The 17,911-nt window shown below is 43.6% G+C and overlaps 1 protein-coding gene across 1 annotated transcript in view; it reads left to right on the top strand.

The window, feature by feature from the left end:
• The window catches only part of wdfy4 (WDFY family member 4), a 242,631-nt gene that overhangs the window by 105,727 nt on the left and 118,993 nt on the right, over positions 1-17,911 (top strand). The gene's annotated exons all lie outside the window — the stretch shown is intronic.

Here is a 17,911-nt window from a genome sequence, read left to right on the forward strand (position 1 = left end):
TTATTTTTAAAAATTAATTTTGATTATTACAGCTGATTACACCTCAGCAAGCAGTATAATTGATATTTGTTAATTTATCCCTTGGAACATTTTGTAGAACAAGCTTTTGCTGTTGAATGTTAAAGACTCCTTTATTGGTTTTCCTCTAAATATATCCACATCATTAGTTCTTCCAGTGAATACGTTGCCATCTGGAAAATGCAGCTTTGAGACACAACTCATGCATGAATGCATGAAATTGGTGTTTCTGCAACTCCTGCTTTAGTTCCTTGACAAAAGGACTGTAATTAAGTAAATTGTGATCAGACAAAACATTATTCATTTGGTGATCTCCCTTAACATGTAGCCTACCGACAGCCTATCAAGCCTTTGATAAATGACTACACTGTAAGCCTGTTTATTTCCTTCATCGTAAATGTCTCAGTGTATGGGACCACTGATCGGTCTTGAGGAGTTCAGAAGTTTGATTTCATCCTCAAAAGTTGGAATTTATACAACAGATCCTCCATGGCTTTGCTTAATGGAGCATTGGGCACACAGTTTTAGCTGCTGGCTTAATTTGGCCCTTTTTGGGGGGGGGTGGGGGGGGGGTGGGGTGGCGGGGTCACAGCCCAGGTATTCTGTGTGAGTGGCCTGAACGGCTCATGGGTTTTACTTGTTGTTGTGCTTGGTGTTTTCTCCTGTTTGACAGCTGCCAGCCTTCCCTCCCGGTTATGTCAGCAACTTCTCTGAAACATTTCAAGGTCAGCAAACAACTGGCTTTCTTCCTTTGCCAGGATACCTGCCTTGTCCAGCTATCTAAAACTCACCAAAAATTTGGTACAGCAGATGCCACACTCCAGATGTTGAACTTTGTTACAGTTGTCAAACCACCTTAAAATGCTGACTCGCACTTCTAACCTTCAGCCTCAGGCTGATGATCACACTCTATTTTACAAAGCTTCTAAACCAGATGATTATTAAGCTCTGAGGCCATTTGGCCCCATTATACCAGTGCCAGCGTTGTGCCCTTTCCCTGTACTCTTAAGTTTCTATTTTTTCAAATATTCATCCACTGCCTTCTTAAAAAAACTGTTATTGATTCTGCTTACCCCACTGTTTATGCTCAAACAGTTTTGTCGTAACCTCTCCCTTTGTTCACTTGGTGATGACTTCAGATTCATGCTCTCTGTCACTGGCTCACCGGCCGTTGCAAATAATTTTGATAAGCTAAGTAAGGAAACATTCATAAATTTCAGCATCACCAAGATCTTCCCTTTCTTTCCTTTACTAACAATTAGATATTGCAAACTTAAAGCGACATGGCTGCACCTGAGCAGGATAATGCATAGTAAAACATTGCCTATATTGGCTGCTGCATTTCCGACATTACAACAATGACCACACTTCAAAAGTACCTCATCAGTCGTGAAGCAGTTTGAGATGTGCAGAGGTTGCGAAAGGCGCTACATAAATGCGAGTCTTTCTTTTGGTTCTTATTGATGTCCTTATGAAGCAGATTAACTGACTTACAGTGAGCGATGCTGTGGGGGATCTGCCAACATTTCTAGAATTGTGAAATGCGAAGTCGCCTCTAGAAATTGTTGGTGGCTTCACGGTTCAAAGTGTCAAAAAAAATGAAAGAAAGGCAGACATTTTGGGTTGATTTCTTCTGACCTTTGGCTAGAAGCTGAGGGCAGGATTTTACAGTCGGTGTGCAGGGGTGGGCCTGACAACACCGAGATGTGCAAAATGGCGCGCGATGATGTCATGGCATGGTCCCGCGTTATTTTGTTCGGCAGGCGCGCTCTGGGGTCGTTCGCACGCCGGCCGAAATGTTAAGGGCCTATTGAGGCCATTAAGAAAGCGGTTATTGTGGTTGTGAACACTGCCCCGTCCAACCTTAAGGTTGGCGGGCAGACGAAAAGCCCAAGCGGCCATCGCGTTTTTTAAGAAGCCTCGTCTGCGAGCGGGATGAGGTTTCCCGAAGTTTTCACAAAATAAATAAATACATTTTCATGCGTACGAAAACATGTCTTAACTCACGTGACACAGCCCCCACGAGGGGACATGTTTAAATGGATTGTTAATATCAATTCAATCCCCCGAGGCAGCTCCGTGCCACTGGCCCTAACTCTCCCTCCACCCCCCCCCCACTCCACCTGCGCAGGTAGTGGTCGCGCCCTACGCTGGGCGGGCTTTAATTTGCCCTCCCGTGTAAAACGGCAGCGCAGAGCCAATCGTGGACAGCAATCGGCTGTGCACCCGCTCCCGCTGAGCCCGCCCGCCCGCCCGCCATATGAAAAATTCTGCCTCCCAACCTACAACTTCCTTCAAATATAACAAGAAACATCAAACCAAGTTCAAAATTTGCAGTAATTAAACTCGGGCCTAAAAGGAAAAGGCCTGCTTCAGCGCACAGTGTAGTACATTACATCACTCCTGTTGTATAATAGAGGATCGTGTAACATAAGGTGAGCAATGCAAGAGGGGATTTATTGGTCTACATTCTTATATTACTGTTACTGTGTACATCACTTGTCTACCAGCTACATGGTGAGAAATATCTTTTTATTTAAGCTACCATTCTTCTAAGAGGCACTGAGTAACGCCAGTTCCCAATAATCTGACATAGTTCTGAATAAGCATAGGTTGTTGGAATACCTGGTACTCTATTCACTGACCTGTAAATAAGTATGTAAGATCCTGAGGAGACTTGACAGGGTAGATGCTGAAAAGATGTTCCCCCTTGCGGGAGCGACTTGAACTATGGGATGCAGCGTTAAAATAAAAGGGGGCTCCCATTTAAGGTGGAGATGAGGGGGACAATGGGCGGGATTTTCTGGCCCTGTCATGGCAGGACCAGCACCGGGAGATTCGGTGGCTCAGCCAAAGGTCCATTGCCTTTCAGAGGGACCGGACGATCCCATCGGCAGGCAAGGCTGGAAAATCCCACCTATCTTTTCCTCTTAGAGGGTGGTGATTTTTTTAAAAAAAAAATCCATTTGTTATGGGCGTCACTGGCTAGGCCAGCATTTATTGCCCATCTCTCATTGCCCTGGTTCAGAGAACATTTAAGAGTCAACCATGTTGCAGTGGGTCTGGAGTCACATGTAGGCCACACTGGGTAATGGTGAACAGATTTCCTTCCCTAAAGGTGAACTAGATGGGATTTTTTTTTATGACAATCAACAATGCTTTCATGGTCATCACTAGACTTTTAATTCCAGATTTTTATTGAATTCGAATTCCACCATCTGCTGTGGTGGGATTTGAACTTGGGTCCCTGGAGAATTACCCTGAGTTTTTTGGATTACTGGTCCAGTGACAATACCACTAAACCATCCATTCCCCAGAGAGCGATGTTGAATATTTTTAAGGTGGAGGTAGGTAGGTTGTTGACAAACAAGGGAGTCAAAGGTGAGACTGTGGAGTTGGGGGCCATGTTCAGATTAGCCACTATCTTATTGAATAGTGGAGGAGGCTTGAAGTTCCAAATGGCCGTCTCCTGTTCCTAATTCATATGTTCATGTGTAAATATTGAGTACCATTGTAAAAAAAATATTAGGTAGGATTTTGCAGTCAGTGGTGAAACTCATACACTCACTGTTGTAAGAGGCGGATATCCATTTACTGAAGTGGGCAGCAGAAGACACTCTGTGAATCACAACTGCTTTATTGTTAAACTATAGTTCAGAACAAACCTCACTTTCCACTCTTCCTTTCTGGACCCTCTCCAGGTCCAGAAGCTAAACCCCAACTGGTGAAAAAAACTAGCACTTAAGACCTGGCTTCAATGAGCATCGCCTGATCTCAATTCACTCTGAAGCTTGTTCTAGTTTCCTCTTAAAGGAACCTGCATTTCTAACATTGCCAGAAGAAAGCTGCCCACAAAGATTCCCAAATTTAAGCTTTTGGATTGCAAAGTAAAGAAAAGAGTCGTGGGAACGGTTCCAGGGATGAGAAACATCAGTTGTGTAGACAGGTTGCAGGAGCTAAGGCTGTTCTCCTTGGAGAAGAGAAAGCTGAGAGGGTATTTGATACGTGTGTTCAAAGTCGTGAATAGTCTGGATAGAGTAGATAAGGATGAACTGTTCCCATTGATGGAGGAATCGAGAACCTGAGGCACTGATTTAAGGTGGTCGACAAGTGAAGCAATGGTGACATGAGGAAAAACTTTTCAGTGCAGTGAGTGGTTAGGATCTGGCACTGCCTGGGGGTGTGGTTGAGGCAGATGGAATCGTGGCTTCCAAATGAGAATTGGCTCAGTATCTGAAGAGGAACATGTTTTCAGAGCTACAGGGAAAAGGTGGGAGAGTGGGACTAGGTGAATGGCTCTTGCAGAGAGCCAGCGAGACACAACAGTCCGAACAGCCTTCTTCTGTGCTGTAACCATGCTGTGATTCTATTGGATTAAGATAGATGCTAAAATAAAGAGAAAGACTTTTTCTGGAAAAAAATTCAAAAATATATAGAAATTTGTTTCATTATGGAGAAATTTGACATTCCACAAATAGAAAATTAGCTTCTCAGGACCAGCAAGGGTGTTTGATAGTAGTTATGAAGTTATTACATCAATAAAACCCTAGGCCAGAATTTTCCTGTCGGTGATTTGGGGGCGGGGCCTGCTCGCCGACGGGAAAATGACGCAGGATGATGTTGGGAGGAACCCCCGACGTCATCCCGGTCCATTTAAATTTTCAGGAAGGCGGGCGGACAGCGAAATCAGCCGACCTGTCAACGGCCAATTGAGGCCATTGACAGGATCATTAAGCTCATTGGAAAACCTGCCCATCCAACCTTAAGGCTGGCGAGCAGGCCAGGAGCCCCAGCGGGCTTCTGAAAAATGTTAAAACCTCAATCACTGGCGGGATGAGGTCTCATCTCAGTTTTAAAGAAGCTTATTCACTCATATTTATTGACATGTCCCATCTCGTGTGACAGTGTCACATGAGGGGGACATGTTAATAATGTTTTTCTTTCTCTATTTTTAAAGTTTTTTAGACATTCAGCGCTCTCCCTGAGACAGCACTTAAGTCTCAGGGAGCAGTGCGCATGCGTGAGAGAGCGCACTTCGACAGATGGGGAATCCCTCCCCCCACCCCACACAGGAAGTGCTTAGCGCTTCCTGTCAGGCAGGCTGCTGGGTGGGCCTTAATTGGCCCGCCCACTCAAAATGGTGGCCGGCCCTGTTTCGGTGGCGGAGTTCAGCTGCCTGTCCACCACCGAGCTGGTGGGGCCCGCCCGCCCATCGAGGTCAAAATTCTTGCCCTAGTTACATCTCATTCAACAAGGTGCACCTTTTTCAAGGACTTTTACAGTGAGATTAACTTTTACAGTAAGAGTGAAGGTTTTCGCCAATTCATAGGGTAAAATCTTTAGCTTGGTGGGGGGGGGGGAGCGTGCGCCTGACCTGACCGAGTGTAAAGTGACTCACTCACACGATATTTCGGTCGGCGGATGGGTACAGGAGTCGGCAGCGCGCCCGCCGACAATTAAAAGGCCTATTAAGGCCATTAAAAAGTTAACTAAGAGAAATTTTTTGCTGCACATCCAACCTGACAGCTGGTGTGTGGGGGGGGGGGGTGGGGGCGCAGGCGAAAAGGCCAAGCAGCCTTTGCATTTTTTTGGAAACCTCATCCACGGGCGGGATGAGGTTTCCAAAAGCAAATAAAAAAAAATCAAATGAAGACGTTATTTTTTTCATTAATAATGTGTCCCTGCCCACGTTGACAGAGTCACATGAAAGGGGCATGTTTCATTACATTTTTATTTTTTCAATTATATTTTTTCATGTATCTTCATCCCTCTCTGAGAGCCGCCTCGGGGAGATTATTTAGCGCGTACCTGCGCAAAGGCCGCACTCCTCCCCCCACCCACACAGGCAGCACTCAGCGCTGCCGCTCATGTGGTATGCTGGGTGGGCCTTAATCGGCCCGCCCAGCGTGAAATTGCCTCCCCGGGCCCGATCACTGGTGGCTGTCAGCTTCCCGACAACCCCTGTCGATCCCGCACGCCCAGGGCAAAATTCTGCCCCATAGATTTCCTATTGACTGCAGGCTGGGGCTGTCTCAGCAGCGCACCCTCTGGGGAAGGGTAGAATCACTCACAGCAACTTCCCATCTCCACGTTTAACCACGCACGTGCGGACTCCAAAAGCTGCTGTTAATTTTAAAGGAGTAACGGTGACGAACACTGACAAGTTTGCCATCCTTACCACAAGAAAAATCCAGGCTATTACCTTGGGATAAATTGTTTGCGCCACAGCTAAACAGTTTTAAAATAGTGTTCAATGTTTCGAGTGCGTGTTTGTCAGAATGACAGTGCAACGCGAGTCACTCGTTGCGTGGATAATGATTGCACGATTTAATGATGGGTGTACTTCTCATTTCCCCTTTGAACGAAATTGAAAGCAAGAAACCACCCACTGTTTTCAGAGCAGAACTACCAGATCTCGAATTCAATCGTAAGGCTTAATTTGAAATGAGAAAGTCCAGAGTAGAGGTCACCAGCACTGAAAATAATAAGAGAAAAATAAACCAGGAAGTAGGGCTCATGCCATATGCTTGTAAATGTATGGTCAACATACAAATGCGTCTAATCTGTGATTTAAAAAAAAATCTGTTAAGTTACACGAACATATTATATTGCACATTTATAATAGCTTGGGACAGTGGAACTGCACCTTGCTAACTCTGAACTATGGGCACAAAAGGCTTGTTTCTACTTCCAGCTGATAATATTAGTGGATTGTATCCAGTCAATTTTAACGGAGCAATTTTGAAATGGCGACTCGACACTATTTTCCTTGCTTGGTGCCTGTGATTTATGGATCCACCAGCATCAGAGGAATTCAACCGGCCAATCAGACTTTTTTATAATAAAGTAATAAAACCCACCCATCATCAATTTTGTTAAGCGTTTATATTGCCAATTAGTTAGCATAAATGGCCAAGTATTAATTTATCCGGCTGCCTTGAACGGCTGAGCAGAGATTCCGCAGAGGCAGATTCAGTGACTGGGGTCTGGATATTCTCACTGAGAAATCACCAAGCTCCTCATCACTCCAGAAATGGATTCCCGACACTGTGGCATTATGCAGCACAGCATACGCAAGGAAGTGCAACAATCAAACATCACAACCGTTCATTACCTGAAGGAAATTCTGTCACTCTGTGACTGCGCTCCATCCTATCTCTGTAACTTCCTCCAGTCTTACAACCCTATGGAACCTCTGCTCTCCTCCAACTCCGCCCAGCTGTGCATCTCCATTTTTCATCCCCAATGGACGCTGCGTTTTCTGCTGTCTAAACCCTAAATCCTGGAATTCCCTTGTCAGGTCTCTCCACATCCCTACCTCTCTATCCTCCTTTAAAACGCTGCCAAAAAAATTTATCCCCTTGACCAATCTTTCGATGACCTGCCCTACTATGTCCTTAGGTGGCTCGGTGTTGGGAATGTGCCTGTGAAGCACTGTGGAAGATTTTGCTATGTTAAAGGTGCCATATAAATGCAAGTTGCTGTTTGTTATTCTTCGAAAGACCTGATAAACAGATGAGAACAAAAAGGATTAGTTTGAGTATGAATGCCCATCGAACCTTCTTTAGCTTGCCTGGCTGGTATGCTCTCAGTGATTATGTGTAGATCTTTAACAGGCAACATTTTTCCTGGGCTGAGTTTCTGTTTAAATTTCCACATTGAAGCTGTGCAAAATCAGGAAGGAAGGTCAATTACTGCTAGGTAATTGCTATGTAAATGCAATTGAATATTGAATTTTGAATATTGAATTCAACAACTTTAGATCTTGAACTCCCTCCTCCATCCCCACCCCCTTTCTGTTTCTTCCCCCTTCCTTTTGTTTTTTTCCAATAATTTATATAGATTTTTCTTTTCCCACCTATTTCCATTATTTTTAAATCTATAACTTTTATGCCCTGTTAGTCTTTCCACCCCACCCCCACTAGAGCTGTACCTTGAGTGTCCTGCCATCCATTCTTAATTAGCACATTATTTTAGATAATATCACCACCTTCAACACCTCTTTGTTCTTTTGTCTGTGACATCTTTTGATTATCTGCTCCTATCACTGCTTGCTTGTCCCTACAACCACACCACTCCCCACTTCTCCCCCACCCCCCCACCCCAACACTTTAAACCAGCTTATATTTCACCCCTCTCCTAATATTACTCGGTTCTGTTGAAGGGTCATGAGAACTCAAAACGTCAACTCTTTTCTTCTCCGCCGATGCTACCAGACCTGCTGAGTTTTTCCAGGTAATTCTGTTCCTGTTATGTAATTGCATTGTTCATCTCGAGTAGGCTTGAGTCTACTTCTCCTTCAACTAAGGCTGGAGAGGAAACTATGGGCGGGATTTTCCAACTCCGCCTGCTGCTGGGATTGGACGGTCCCGCCAAAAGCCAATGGACCATTGGCTGGGCCACCAAAGCTCCCATGGCGGGTTTGCAAAATCCGGCCTATAGCTGGAAGCTTCATAATTTATTCAGGGTAACACCCACACAAAGAGAATGTGTTTTTCTGCTGACGATCCCATGGTAGAATTTGGGGAATGGGAAGCATTCGCACCTTGAAGTTAAGAAGATTACATGTTCAAAGTCAAGTCAATTATCTCATCTAAAAGCAAAATGCTGTGGATGCTGGGGAGCTAAAATTAAAACAGAATGTGCTGGAAAAATTCAGCAGGTCACAGAATCTTTACGGCACAGAAGGAGGCCATTCAGCCCATCATGCCTGCTCCGGCTCTCCAAATGAGCATCATGACTTGGTGCCATTCTCCTGCTTTTTCCCCCCCGACCCTTACACAGTGTAATAATCAGCTATTGCCCTCTTGAATGCCTCAGTTGAACCTACCTCTACCACACTTCTAGGCAGTGCATTCCAGGCTTGAACTGCTCGCTGGGTGAAAAAATTTTTTTCTCGCATCACATTTGCTTCTTTTGCAACTTACTTCAACTCTGAAGAAGAGACATAATGGATCTGAAGCATCAGCTCTGATTCTCTCCGCAGGTGCTGCCAGACCTGCTGAATTTTCCAGCACTTTACGGGTCTGATTTTAACTCCATGCAAGTGGATGGGTTTTGAGTGAGTTAAAATCTTGCCCTATGTGTTTTTTATTTCAATACCTTATACTTCGGTACAGCATCGAGAGAGAGAGAGCCCAGCATTATTGGAGCCACTGTCATCTGGATGAGATTTCCAGTGCAATGGCAAATCGGTCGACCCCATGCTGGGAACCAGTTGGCAAGTAGAGCCTCATGGAGGGACAGGGGATGAGCACAAGCCAGCGGCAAACCTGCAGTTTTTTTTATGGGGGCCAGGAAGAGTACGAATGTCCACTTTAAGGCCTGAAATGCGTTGAAGGCAAATCGGGTGGTAAAATGGTTGTCCAGGGTCCCTGCCAGATTCTCCTGTGCGGGCACCTGTTCATCCAGCTGAGGAACTGGTGGCCACAGTTGAATATCCTACCCCTCCCACAATCCCTCTTGTTAAGCCGAGCTACAATGATCTGGTGGATACAAAAGGCAGTTTTCCCAGTGCCCTTACCAACAGTGGCCCCTTATTTCAGTAGCTGTTTGTGAGATCTTGCTGTGTGCAAGTTACCTGGGGAGGCAGTGGTATAGTGGTATTGTCACTGTCCTAGTATTCCAGGGACCCAGGGTAATGCTCTGGGGATCCAGGTTTGAATCCCACCAAGACAGATAGTGAATTCTGAATCCAATAAAAACCTGGGATTAAATAAAAGTCTAATGATGACCATGAAACGATTGCTGTAAAAACCTATCTGGTTCACTAATGCCCTTTAGGGAAGGAAGTCTGCCACCCTTACTTGTTTTGGCCTACATGTGACTCCAGACCTATAATAATATGGTTGACGTGTAAATGCCCTCTGAACAAGGGCAAATAAATGCTGGTCCAGTTAGTAACATCCACATCCATGAACAAGTAAAAAGCTATATGTTTACCCGCACAATTACAAAGTAACTCAAGTTAAGAGTAGTTCATTAACTGTGAATCTCAAGACATTTCAAAACACTTGTGATGAGGTACTACATAAGTGCAAATTCTATCTTTCTTTTGTTTTATACAATTTCTTCCCTCAAAACGTTCTCCAATAGCAGAGAGAACTGCTACCTTATTCACTGTAAAGCAGAAATGGCTAAGCATCGAACATTTCAATTAATTTATGTGAAAATTAGCACTGCCTTGAACGTATCAGCATACGAATGAGAGAACTTAGCAACCTGTTTTTTTTCTCCTCATTGCTAGTTAATACTAAACTATTATAGTTTGGGATATTACAGCTGTTGTCATGAATTATCCTGCTGGTTCACTTGTCTGACATTAGCAAGCTCACTGGCTGCACAGAAGACTGAATGTACAAATCTTTCTGTGAATTTTGCCTGCAAAGTTAATGAATCATTTGCATAATATGTTTATCTGCATATTACTGAGATAATTAACATCCCTGGTTATCTAATTAAGTTCATTAAGTGTCTACCAACACAGCACCATGAAGTTGACATTATGTTCTACTGTCAATAATGGTACTGTTTTTTGGGAAGTAATTAAAATGTAAATTAGCATGATGATAATTGCACTTGGGGAGGTTTGGAATTAAATATAAACTTCTATACCTTTATAGTGATGGTTACATTGAATTACATGGACTTAGCAGCACAGAATTAGGCCTTTAGGCCCAACTGGTCTATGTTGGCATTTATGCTCCACCTGAGCCTCCTCCCACCCTCTTCATCTAACACTACCAGCATATCCTTTTATTCATTTCTCTCTTATGTGCCATTCTAGCTTTGCTTAAATGCATCGTTACCCAGTTGTTTTTTTTTATCATCTGTAATGTGATCTGACCACTTGGCAAATTTCATTCTGAACCCATTGCTTTGGTGTTTATTTGAGAAATCTGTCATCACATGTATCCATGGAATATTGTTATCTCCATATCTACTTATTTTTATGTAACCGGAAGCAATTTGAAAATAAGATGCTTTCAATTTTGTTCTGGCCTACTAAAGCTCGGTATCAAAGCAAGTCCATCAGTGTCGACAAAGACAAAAAGCAGGTTAACCCTGGATTATTTCATCTTGAAAGACAAAAGGCATTTGTTAAGGAGCTGATGTGTAGTGAGTTGACGCTGTTGGGGAGTGAGAGGTTGAGGGAATTAACGGACTGATGCTTAGTCCAGGTTTGTAGACAGTCATAGAATCATAGAATGTTACAGCACAGAAGGAGGTCATTCAGCCCATCGTGCCTGTGCTGGCTGCTTTACATTTTTTAACATGGTTCTTGGGATGTGCTTGTTGCCCATTGCTGGTTGCCCTGAGAAGGTGATGGTGGACCCTCTTCTTGGACCATCGCAGTCCATGTGGCAATGGTGCTTCCAGAATGGTTTTAGGCCCAGGATTCTGAGCCCAGCACCAGTGAAGGGAATGGTGATATATATCCAAGTCAGGAGGCGTGATGTGGAGGGGAACATGGAAGCGATGGTATAAACACAGAAAATGCTGGAATAACTCAGAGCTCTGAAGAAGTCATGCGGACTCAAAACGTGAACTGTTTCTCTCTCCACAGATGCTGCCAGACCTGCTGTGTCTTTCCAGCATCTTTTGTTTTTATTTATGATCTCCAGCATCCACAGTCTGCTTTTATTTTATTGGAAGTGGGTGTGTTCATGACCCTGCTGTTAATCATCTTACTGGTCAAAGTTACAGTGAAAGGATGTGCTGTCAAAGTAACAAAGCAGGTGAAATGAATGAGAGCAGTGGTCACGGGACTGTTGAATTTAACTGAGATATCAATGATTGTAAGTGGAATCAAGTTTAAGGGTGAAATTTCAGCTGGAACCGGGTGATGAGGAAGGAAAGACGCCTGTGAAAATAGATCACAGGCGAGGCGAGGAAGGAAAACACTGACAGACGAGACAAGGACAGAAACAGATGTTCTTCCAATCTGACACACACTTGGAGGAGAAGTAATAAGGGTCCAGTGACCTGTTTGGCAAGATTATTAAACTTTGCTTTGTCGCTGTCTACAGGTATACAGCACTCAGTGTGAATCCCCAATGTGGTCTCACGTTACTTATTTCAGTACGTTTCAAGTAGCTGCACTCGTGACTTATATTGTATGGTTTTTGCTGACATCAAACTGAACCTTGTTCACACCAAAGTCAACTGGTGTTAACTGCCTTGTACAATACTTACAATACATTCAATACCTCACCTTCTTGTACACTCCTGCAGAACTACATGCACACGTTCAGAGGAGAATGCCTTGTGCAATATTTGAACTTGCTTTTTTTTTCAAAATGAAAATGCTGATGATTTACAGTCATAGTTACAAGGCAACAATTTAGAACAGCGTTCAATCAACCACCGGAACTCTGGGCAGGGAATAATGATTGTTACCATTGACTTGTGAGCAACAATTAAGAATGGGATAATATTAATATGTAGGCAGCATCTGAGAACGCATTGAGTGACTACAGAACAGGAATGTGTGTGCTACCAAACTATCTTCAAATCACTCGCATTACATGGGATAACTCTCATAGGTATTACTCATGATAAGCTGTTTTACAATGACACATGCTTTAGAAAGTGATGCACAATGTAGTATATTCTTATTACAGCGAGAAAGCTAAAAGGAGATTTGATGGAGGTGTTCAAAATCATGACGGATTCAGTTACATTATTGGAGAAGCTTGCACTATTTTCTTTGGAGAAGAGAAGGTTGGGTGAAGATTTGACAGGTTTTCAAAATCACAGGTGATCTAGGCAGTGTAGACAGGGAGAAACTGTTCCCACTGGTGGGAGGATCAAGAACCAGAGGGCACAGATTTTAAGTAATTGGCAAAAAAAAAGCAATGTAGGCATGAGGAAAAACTTTTACACAGAGCGAGTGGTTAAGGCCTAGAATGCGCTGCCTGAGAGCGTGGGGGAGGTGGATTGAATCGGGGCATTCAAGGGGGAATTGGATTATTATCTAAAAAGGAAGATTGTGCAGGGTTATGGGGAGAAGGCAGGGTGAACATCACTAGGTGCATGGCTCCTTCGGTGATCTAGCACAGACACAATGGGCCAAATGGTCTCCTTCTGTGCTGTATGAATCAACGATTATGGTAAGGAGAATGTTTCTGTCCTGATGGCCCTCACCTCTAAGTGCAAAGGGAGGTGCCTTGAGAGAAGCTGTAAGCGCTAAGGCAGAGCTGTGCTTAACCCTTTAAACTTCAAAGTGTAAGCGCCAGAGCAGAAATCTGATCATCTGCTCCTTGTGGGAAAGTGGTCTAAATAGACCTTCCCAGCGACCAACTAGAGAGATAATTGCTGCAACAGAGGAAAGTTTGTATCCATTAAAATAAATCCCAAGAAGCTGCAACAATGGTCCTCCTCCTGTTTGATGAATGATACTCGAATTAGTCATTTGTAAGTGTGAGGTATGCTATCCGTGTACTTCTCTCAAGCTGTGGAAAGTCCTATGAACTCAAGCCCCTAAAAACCAAAACTTGTACTGTATGTTCATGCTTGGGGTGAAAGTGCAGTGAACCTCAGTGTGCCAAATGGTCTTTGTTCATCCTTAGTTTTTCTTATGCATTTGAGGCATTTGTTAAAATTGCTGAAACCATTAATGGTAGACCTTAATTGTCTCTGCGACGTTTAGCTGAGGTGCTTTCATCCAATGTTTAAAGTAAAACAGTGAACTACGGGGTCCATTTTTAGGATGCAAATTCCTGACATGTGCCTGTTTGCAATAAACATCTTAGGAGCCATTTTAATTTCGGACGATTGTGCAAAATATCAACTTAGCTCCCCAGTTAAATAACCACACCTGCTTTTTGCTTCCATTCACTTCAATGGAAAGGGGATTAGGTATTATGTGTAATGGGCTAATTCAATATTACTCCCATTTTATATTATCACCCCCAGGTCAATTACCCAATTGTCCTTTTTTTTAAAGAGATTTCAGAGAACTGATCTGCAACTATAAGACCATAAGACGTAGGAGCAGAAGTAGGCCATTCGGCCCATTGAGTCTGCACCGCTATTCAATGAGATCATGGCTGATCTGATAATCCTCAACTCCACTTTCCTGCCTTTTCCCAATAACCCTTGATTCCCTTACTGATTAAAAATCTGTCTTTCTCAGCCTTGAATATAATTAACGACCCAGCCTCTACAGCCCTCTGCGGTAAAGAATTGCACAGATTCACTACCCTCTGAGAGAAGAAATTCCTCCTCATCTCTGTCTTAAATGAGTGACCCTCTGACTCTGAGATTATGCCCTCTGGTCCTAGACTCTCCCACAAGGGGAAACAACCTCTCAGCATCTACCCTGTCAAGCCCCCTAAGAATCTTATATGTTTCAATAAGGTCGCCTCCCATTCTTCTAAACTCCAATGAGCACAAGCCCAACTTACTCAACCTCTCCTCATTAAGAAAATCCCTCCATCCCTGGGATCAACCTAGTGAACGTTCTCTGGACTGCCTCCAATGTTAGTACATCTTTCCTTAGATAAGGGGACCAAAACTGTTCACAGTATTCTAGATGTGGTCTAACTAGTGTCTTGTATAGTTTTAGCAAGACTTCCCTCTTTTTATACTCCATTCCCTTTGAAATAAATGCCAACATTCCATTTGCCTTCCCTATTACCTGCTGAACTTATATGCTAGCTTTAAAGGAAAGTAAGAATTCTTCTCAGATATACTGTTTATGAGGTATAATCAACTTGTTCAAATATTATTATTTAAAGCGTTGCAACTCCATCCTTCATGATGTAAGAGAATTGTTTATCATTGCTAATTTTCCCTCAATTATATTTTCATGTAGGGACAGGAAGACATGAATCGGGCCCTTTTGCGTCTGCCTTAATGCGAGCCTACCTCCAAACCCCAATCTTCCATATTTCTGTCTCTGAGAGATGTGGGCATTGGGTGGGTGCTGGAGTTTTGCAAGGTGCTATGCAGTGCAGGAGTGTGGGCGTGGAACGGGCCAGTTACAAGACTCACCTCAGTTCTTGGGGACAGCAGCTCAGCTCCCAACATTGTTCTTATGGCCCCTCACCCCCTCATCCCCCTGACACTGCTGTTCTCCCTCATTCCTTCCATGCCATTCCATGCCCCTTCATACTCACAATGCCCATTCTGTGCACCCTCATCCCCTCCTCATGCCCCCCATGTATCCACCATAGCCACTCACCCAGTGTTCCCTGTGGACAGCCCTTAGCCTGTCTTTGAAATAGACATTAAAAATACACATCCAACAGTCTAATGGAGCTGTCATTCAAACATACATCATGCTGAAAAAAACTCATTCAAGAAAGCCATTCAAAAACATCTAGGTCCCCTCAAGTGGTCAATTTGTTGTAAAAGTAAACACACACTTACTCGGTAGCCACATCAAAAACAGATGATCCTTTAGTAACCTCTTTAAACTGTCAATCAAAATGTGAACACAGCCGCACTGCTGAGATAAGTGATTCTGTTGCTTTTGAAATGCAGCCAAGCATTCATAACAAGCTCTGCTTCCAAAACAAACCATTACCAATGCAAACAATTGAGTCTGTTAAGCAATAGAGTCTGTTGAAACTGCAGGAACTGATGGTCTTTCATTTCTTAGCTACACCAAATATTAGGTTAGCTCAGTTGGCTAGATGTCTAGTGTGGGGTTCATAATTATGCCAACAGTGCACGTTCAATTCCTGTTGTGGCTGAGGTAGGCTTGAGACCTGCCCCTGAGAGTAGAAGGGAATGGCAAACCACCACTGACAAAAGCTGCTTAGAAAACAGCTGTAGATGAAACATCATCAGACAATCAGCCTTGAGATAGAGCACATGTACCATACACCAGATGTCCTGTCAAGAAAAGCAGTCCAGGAGCAGGGATCTGCTTTTATTTTTCACTTTGCTGGGTGAAAGCTGCTTTAAAATCTTGCTCAGTCGGAGGCTGGTAGCTCTTCATTGCTCGACAGCGCCACCAGGGAGGTGGTGGCTACTGCTGGTAATGCATCCACCTGAGGCCCAGGAACATTGAGGGACCCGAGCCACAGGTGGAGGGGGATGGCAGGAGGGGGCATCAGGCATGGGAGTCACAGTGGGGAGGGGCTTACTAGCAAGGCAGAGGACGGCTTTCAGCAGGCGCCCCCTTCCCAATGCAGCAACACTCAATAAAGCCCAGAAGCAACTCTGACAGGGTTTGTTTTTTGGGCTTCCTGATTGGTGGGTCTCCTGCTTGCTGCTGGGATACCAGCAGTGATGGGATGAGGCCCTGAAGTGGTCATTAATTGCCCACTTAAGGGTCTCAATTGGCAGCGGGGTGGGAAGGCCCTCAATGGGCTTATTTGGGGCAGAGGTCACAGGGTGATGGGGTCCCCACCTGCCACCCTCCCACCCGGCCCCCTAACTCACCACGGGGGAGGGCATCAAATTCTGCCACTCACACAAATAGAATTGAATTGCCTCAGCCTCATAGTTGGGATTTCCAGCTCTTGTTGAGGTTATGTGCAGGGGACTGACTGCACGTGACCCATTGGCTGCAGTTGGACCATTCCTGCTTTGTTGTGCTTTGAAGTTTGAAGACATTTTAATCAATATATTCTATGAATGTATAATGGATGGACAAACTTTCTACACAAAGTGCCCCTGGACTTTTATTCCCCTCTAACGTCCCTGAACCACATAAGCGTCTTAGCTCATTACGAAGCCATCGGTTCAAATTTAAGGCAGGAGGCACTGTGACATTATCAGCTTAGTGGCAGCAAACAAGCTATTATGATACATCATCAGCAAAAGTGATTGATTGGCTCAGTGACGAGGAATGACCTTGAATGACATTATTAGCTTAGCAGCCGTACTCGCTGTGGCCCTGCTCATATTTGTTTGATGAGTTAATTCCATGAGAGTTTCAGTTAAGTAACAATAATGTTTTGTCAGTGCATTGCTGTGACTAAAAGCTTAATGATCCTGTAAACAAACAAAATATAATCACTGCCTTCACGTTACACAGGCACTTCCTGCTGTGCACTGCTAATGAATATAACTTAACAGTGGGGTATCTGGTCTTGGACATCCTCCAGCAACCATCTGTACCAACTAACTCCTGTATTTCCTCACAGCAGGAAGGATATAATTGTATTTGCATCTGCTATGTCACTGGTACAAAACTGCTATACTAAAAAAAGAATGTGTGTCAAAATTAGAACTTAGCCAAGACTATCAACCTTTCTCAAACTTGGAACATGCTGTTCTACATTGAAAGCAAAGTTGCATTACAAAACTTAATTGTGTGTCATTTTGGAATATCTTTTATTTCATTTAAAACAAAACTCTAGTTCATTTGTTTAATGATTTAACTCTAGAGAGTTGAGCCCAAGGCCATGTTATGTGTTCTATATGAATACATGTTTCATGTAATCTGTTTTAAAGAAGTGGGTAAAAGTGTATGTTACATGTGGTGTGGATTGTTGGACTGCTCTCCTGTTCTAATGTATCTTGTTACTTTAAACATGGGAGCACACATGCATCAGTTGTAACAAAGCAGAATCTGGCCTTTATTGGGCCATCACACCACATGATTCCAGAAAGAGTACATGGGTCTTGAATGAGTTCATATTGCATGATCCAATATGAGTACCCAGGTACATCACAACTCCACAATCCAGGGAGTACAACATGCAGTGGCTCATTCACATCTCCTATGCTAATTCTACCTTTGATTTTCACATTCCATGCAATAATAGTACATCATAGTACACCAAATATACATAAAAGTGACATCAGAATAACAAATTGGAGACAGTAAGATGCACTTAACTCTTCTAAGCATTTTGTACCATGGTTATATAATCCGTCCCAAGTTCCATGGTTAGTGCCTTCACAAAAACCCTTCAGGATCATGTTATTGTTA

The sequence above is a fragment of the Carcharodon carcharias genome, chromosome 28 (assembly GCF_017639515.1).
Source record: "Carcharodon carcharias isolate sCarCar2 chromosome 28, sCarCar2.pri, whole genome shotgun sequence".
Classification (NCBI taxonomy): domain Eukaryota; kingdom Metazoa; phylum Chordata; class Chondrichthyes; order Lamniformes; family Lamnidae; genus Carcharodon; species Carcharodon carcharias.